We start from the raw sequence: 6255 nt of genomic DNA, 5'->3' as shown, positions 1-6255 counted from the left end.
TTTTGTTTGATTGTAAATATTGTCTAATTTCTTCTTTACACTCATCCATGACCACCACTGATTGTTCAGGAAGGTATTATTTAGCTACCATGTGTTTATGGATCATTTGCTGTTTCTTTGGTCAATAATTTCCACTTTCATTGCACTATGGTCAGATAATTTGATTCCTTTGCATGGGATAATTTTGATTCTTTTGCAATTACTTAAGCATGCTCTATGTGCTAGCACATGATCTACTTTGGAGAACATCCAGGTGCAGCTGAGAAATGATAGGTTTTTCAATGGTGTTGCAGCAGAGAAACAGGCAAAAGGAAAAAGGGAAAGGGGCTTCATTATATTTGAGGACAGGGAGAGAATCTGAGGAAGATAAGAGATTCTCTGAGTTAGAACAAAGGGAAGACGCCAGAAAGATGGCAGAAGAAGAGCAAAGAAAAAAGATCCCCTTGGTTCCAGAAAATCTCCTGAAAAAGAGGAAGGCTTATCAAGCCCTCAAAGCCACCCAGGCAAAGCAGGCACTTTTGGCAAAGAAAGAGAGGAAGGTAAAGGAGATCAGATTTAAGCGACTGGAATCCTTCCTTCATGATTCCTGGCGGTGGCGGCTTGACGGGGTGGATGTGAAACGACTCGAAGTGAAACCGCGCTTTGGAAGCACCTGATGAACATTCCTTGGCCTTGGTTGTCCGCCTCCAAAGTATTAGCGGGGTGAGTTCGCTAGTACAGAAGACAATTGCAAGACTTCGCCTGAAGAAGCTGTTCAGTGGTGTCTTTGTTAAAGTCACCCCCCAAACTCTCAGAATGCTGCGAATAGTGGAGCCTTATGTGACCTGGGGATTTCCGAATCTGAAGTCTGTCCGGAAACTGATTTTGAAATGTGGACAGGGCAAGATTAAGAATAAGACCTTCCTGCTGACAGACAACACTGTGATCGAGGAGCACCTGGGCAAGTTTGGTGTCATTTGCCTGGAAGACCTCATCCATGAAATCGCCTTCCCAGGGGCGCATTTCCAGGAGATTACCTGCTTCTTGCGCCCTTTCCACCTGTCTGTGGCCCGGCATGCTACCAAGAACAGAGTGGGCTTCCTCAAGGAGATGGGCTCACCTGGCTATCGGGGTGAGCGCATCAACCAGCTCATCCGCCAGCTGAACTAGTTCCAGAGACTGGAAGGAAGCATAAGGGAATCGGCATGGCAGGCACCTCTCAGCACTGTCCAGTTTCAAGGAAGAGTTCCGTTGTTCCCCATCATGCCATGGCTGAAATCAGCACTTTCCGTGGAGGCAGAGGTCCTGTTTTGTTGCATCTTCTGTCCTGGGGCTCACTGTTTGTGAATGACTTGGAGCTGTGGACCCAGCCCAGAAGCATACTTGAGTCTGGAGCCCCAGAGCTCTTGAAAAGAATGAAAATACAGTTACAATTGTCTGGAAAACAAGTGTTCAGCTGTGTCTGTCAGGAGGCCAGGTTCCAGCTTTCAGTGATATGGCTTTGTGAGGTCTCAGACTTGCGTGGCCCAGGTGGCTTTTGTACCTTAGCTTGGAACAGACTCAGTTTCTTTTCTCTACCTCAGAATTTGGGAAGGGAGCCAGGCATAATGGCACATGCCTGTAATCTGGACACTGGGGAGTCTGAGGCAGAAAGATCACTGAGTTTGAGGCCAGCCTGGGCTATAAAGTGAGTTCAAGGCCTGCGTGTACTGCATAGTGAAACCCTGTTTCAAAATGACATAAATAAGAATTTGAGAAAGGAAGAACCTCCTTCCTAGAAGCAAGGCATTCACTCCAGTTTGTTGGAAATTTCAGGGTGTTCCTGGAGTCCTCTCTTTAGGACCTGTGCATCTTGTATTAAAAAAAAAAAAAACACTATCAAGACCAGGTGTGGTGGCGCACAACTGTAATTCCAGCACTGGGGAGGCTAAAACAGGATCACTGTGAATCAGAGCATAGTGAGACCCTTGACCAAATACATAAAATTTTAAAACAAAACATAAAAAGAACAAAGGGAAGCTGAGGCTTTTACAGCCTTTTGCCAGGGGTAGAGTTTAAGGGAGATGTTTAGATATACCTGAGGAGCTGATTGGGGTCTTCCCTGAGGCAGCAGGAAAGGTGAAAGGAAATTGTACCCTGGGCTGAGTTGGAGAAGAAGTAGGTAGGTGGTTTCGGGGAAGATAAGCTGTTGTTTTAAGGGCTTCAGCCATATTGGATGACCACCATAATAAGTCAGCAATTCATATTAGGGCCAGAACCTATCAAGAAGAATGTGTATTCTGATGCTGTTGGATGGGACACTCTGTAAATGTCTACTAAGTCCATTTCTTCATAAATTTGCTTTAGTTCCATTATTTCTTTGCTCATTTTTTTCCCCTCAGCCCCTTGCCGGCTCTCTATCCTTCTCACAGTTTTTCTCTGGGAAGCAAATGGAAGTCCAACAGGGCTTGGATCTGACACTTTTGTACTGTGATGGAATCTGGTGAACACATGTTGCCTGCTTCTGGCTGCCTTACTGCTCTTCCTGATATTCTCTGGTCCAGGAAGGCCAGGACCAGCCCCAGGGTAGGATTGTGGCCTCTCCATGACTGCTCTTGAGGCAGAAGTGGGGAACAGCTTCTCAGACCATCTGATGGGCCAAGGGGGCAGGGTCTACAAATTCCTGATATAACCTCTGCTGGTACTCTTTTTTAGGAATCCCAGCTCTTCACATGGGACAAATGGGACTTCCCCAGTGGGTTTACTATTTATTCCAACATCACAGGCCTTATAGGAAGTAGATGACAGTGGAGGGATCTGAGCCCCAGGCTGCACCAAGTGACAACTACCTCTTTTTGGACTCCTTACATTGCATCTGGGAGCCCTGAGTTTAGCACAATGAAGTCTATTTCCTGCAAGATGTTGGCATGGGCCCAGACTCTCACCATCTTCTCCAAGGGCCAAATCAGACTAGTGGTTATTGGCTACATGCATCCATCCAAGGGTAAGAACTTACTTCTTCCTCTCACAAATAAGGAAACAGAAGCTCAGATGATACCTGCATAGTGAGAGTTGGGATCCTAAGCTAGTAGAGAAAGCTTTCTTCTAATCTCTGGAGTCTCTGAAGGGGAATGGGATCCTTGTTTACAGGGAGTGGTCACAGTCTGTAGAGCTAAGTAGAGTCACCTTTAAGGTAGTTCCTACCTGCCCCTGAGAATCTGAGTCCCAGCACCTTCAGACACCCCAGATCAACCTAACCTTTCTGGGCTTATCTTCTAAAAGACATTGACTCCTCCTAAAAATGGGGTCCCCAGGCAAGGTATCCCTGAAGACTGAGACCTTCCAGACCACTGCTTGACCCACCAGCAGTCCTTTCTCCATGAAACAGCAAAGAGGTCAGTTTGAGGGTCATCCTAGGATGGGCTTGAATTCCAGTTGAGTTGTTCACCCATTGTGTCTGACCACATTAATTCACCTCTTTTCCTTTCCTGTAATACTGAGATAATAATAATAACCTAAGAAAATAGTTGCAAAATACCCCTGGAATAGCCCTTGAAACATGGCATGTGCTCAGTGAATCGCTATTCGCCAAGTCATCACAGCAACTTCCCTGAGGTAAGTTGTTCAGCATTGCTGCCAGATCTAGACCTGCACTCTGTCTTCACTTACGCTCTATCTCTTCCTGAAACACTATCCATCTTCCTTTCTGTGTGCCTAGTTATTACGTCCTTGTTGATCTTCCTACCAGTCTTCCTGCAGCATAGCTCCTTATCCATCTTCCTTAGGGAAGAAACTGAACTGCGATGAAGCAACCAAGGATCAGCGAGAGCATGTGGCCCCAGAACCAGAGCCGCAAACTCTAGGAGACTGTGTAGACCCAGGGATGCAGGCACTCCCTCAGCTACCTACATATGCATCACCCACCTGCTTACTACCCAGTCATCTGCACTCCTGCCTACCTGCCTCTCTGTCTACCTACCAGACACCTGCATGTCATCCATCTACCCTCCCAATCACCCGCTTGTACCATGGGGGATAGTTATCTGTTCTAACAGCTCCAAAATTGCATCTTTGCATTGTTCCCTTTGCCTTCTTTAGGTGTTTTTTTTTGTTTGCTTGTTTTTGCTTTTGTTTGTTTGGTTTTTTGCCTTCTTTGGAACCAATTTAGAATTTTTCCATCCTCTTCTCTTTTGCTAGTTTATGAGTAATGTTTGAGAATTTATATCATACACATAGAATTTGCCAAAGTTTACTTTCAAGTGATGCTGTGCCACTTTTTGTATAGTATGAGACCTTACAATTAATATATTTTATATCGTCCCCCTCCAGGCTTTTGTACTATTATTGTCATACTTTTCTTTCTCTACATGTTATAAATCCTACACTATGTCGTATTTATTTTTGCTGTGAAAGATTCTAATGATTAATTAATACCAATTATGCTCTTTGTATTTGCTCAGTTAGTTAATTCTGGTATACTCTCTATTCCCTAGTGGAAACACAGCTCTCTGCCTGCGACCATTTCTATTCTGTGTAAAGACTTCTTTTAGTTTTTTCTTTCTGTGCAGGTCAGAATTCCTTTTGGATGTCTGTACCTGAAAAACTGTATTTTTCTACCTTTGAAAGACATTTTTTTCCTAAGTGAAGATTCTAGGGCTTTTAAAGATGCTGGCAGTCTATTTCTGGCTGATGCTGGAAATGCCCCGACAGTCTTTATCTCCTCTAGCTATTCTTCAGATTTTTTTCTTTATCTTTTGTTTTGAAAAACTGGATCATGCAGTACTTGGTGCACTTTTCCTCATGTTTCTTATATGTTGAGGTTCTTGGACATTAGGCTGCTTGTACACAGTGTCTAGGTGTGATAGCTTTGATCTAAGTAGGACGCATACAATCATTAGTTCTTAGTGAATGTTTTGATCCCCTCCATCTCTCTTTTTCAGGGACTTCAATTACATGTTACTAGAGTGCTTGAAATTGTTCCACAAGGCTCTGATTTTCTCTATTTTATTGTTAGCTTTCAATGTTTTTCTTCAAAAAAAATTTTTTTTTGCTTTAAACAATCTACTTAACTGAAATGGACTTACATTTGTTTCCGAAGTGACTTCCATTTATTTTGATACATTTTTCCCCATGGTGATTAACAGGCTTTTCAAACCAATATAAATACCTTATAAATATTTGAATATTTGGGTATATACCTGCACAATATCTCAGCAATATCTTTCAGCAAGAAAAACACTGAAGAGTAAAGACTAGACACAATTACTAGGTACAGTGAAAATCTGCTGTAAATATTTCTGAGGTAAGAAGGCACCACATACCTGTTCAACTAGGAAAACCACCCTTACAACACAGGATGATTTTATTTTTACATAGGACCCAGAACACTTAAGCTGCCAATTGAGTGCTGAATGGCAGAGCAATGTGCCCAGTTTATGCCACAAATTCATAGGGAATAGGTTCCAACAACTCAGGTTCCTTCCCCTTGGTCCTCACAAAGTGTGCTTCTCTGGGAGGGGCAGGCTGGTGCTTCAGTTGAACCCAGGTAACTTTCTCTTTGGTTTCCTTCTTTTTCTAATCATTTTCCTTGACACGTTTCAGGAAACTATCATGACTTTTTAAGTGTTTAATATGTGCAATACACACATTAATCCTCTTGGCAAGTATCTTGCCCTTAACTTGTTTGTTTGCAACAATGCCAACAGCATGCTGGGTAATGTTGTAGACTCTTCCCATTTGCCATGGTAACATTTGTGAGGCATTCCTTGTTGCACAGTACCCCATCCCTTGATGTCTACAGTATCACCCTTTTTGTAGATTCACATGTATGTGGCCAAAAGAACAACCCCATGTTTTCTAAAAGACCTGGAGAACATATACCGGGTTTACTTCCTCTTGTCCTTTGTGTTAGTCATTTTGGCAAATTACTGGAATATGGCAGTTACGGCTGATAGACCAATGTGTTTTATTTTGAATAATTTTTACTTCTCTGTCTTTAAGTTCACTAATATATCTACAATATTTAATTCACAAATTATAGTGTCCAATATATCTTTATGTTAGGCATGGTAATTTGAATGTCTCTAAGATCAGTTTGGCAGTGTCCTTTTTTGTCTCTGTTTAATATGTTCCATCTTTCATCTATCTTCCTCAAAACATAGATCCTAGTTCTGCTAATTGCATGAAAGCCCCCGCCTCGGGGCTGGAGAGATGGCTCAGTGGTCTAAAGCACCTACTTAGAACAAGCTTAGCAAAAGCATCAGGGACCGCGGTTCAATCCCCCAGCACCACATGCCA

General features: G+C 43.0%; 1 pseudogene; it reads left to right on the top strand.

Moving 5' to 3' along the window:
* Positions 1-410: 410 nt before the first annotated feature.
* Positions 411-1201, top strand: LOC105741010 (annotated as a pseudogene).
* Positions 1202-6255: the final 5054 nt, after the last annotated feature.

Source organism: Octodon degus, unplaced genomic scaffold (assembly GCF_000260255.1).
Source record: "Octodon degus isolate 3935 unplaced genomic scaffold, OctDeg1.0 scaffold00008, whole genome shotgun sequence".
NCBI lineage: Eukaryota > Metazoa > Chordata > Mammalia > Rodentia > Octodontidae > Octodon > Octodon degus.
The sequence above is the reverse complement of the archived record's forward strand: the minus strand, read 5'-3'. Positions and strand labels throughout refer to the sequence as shown.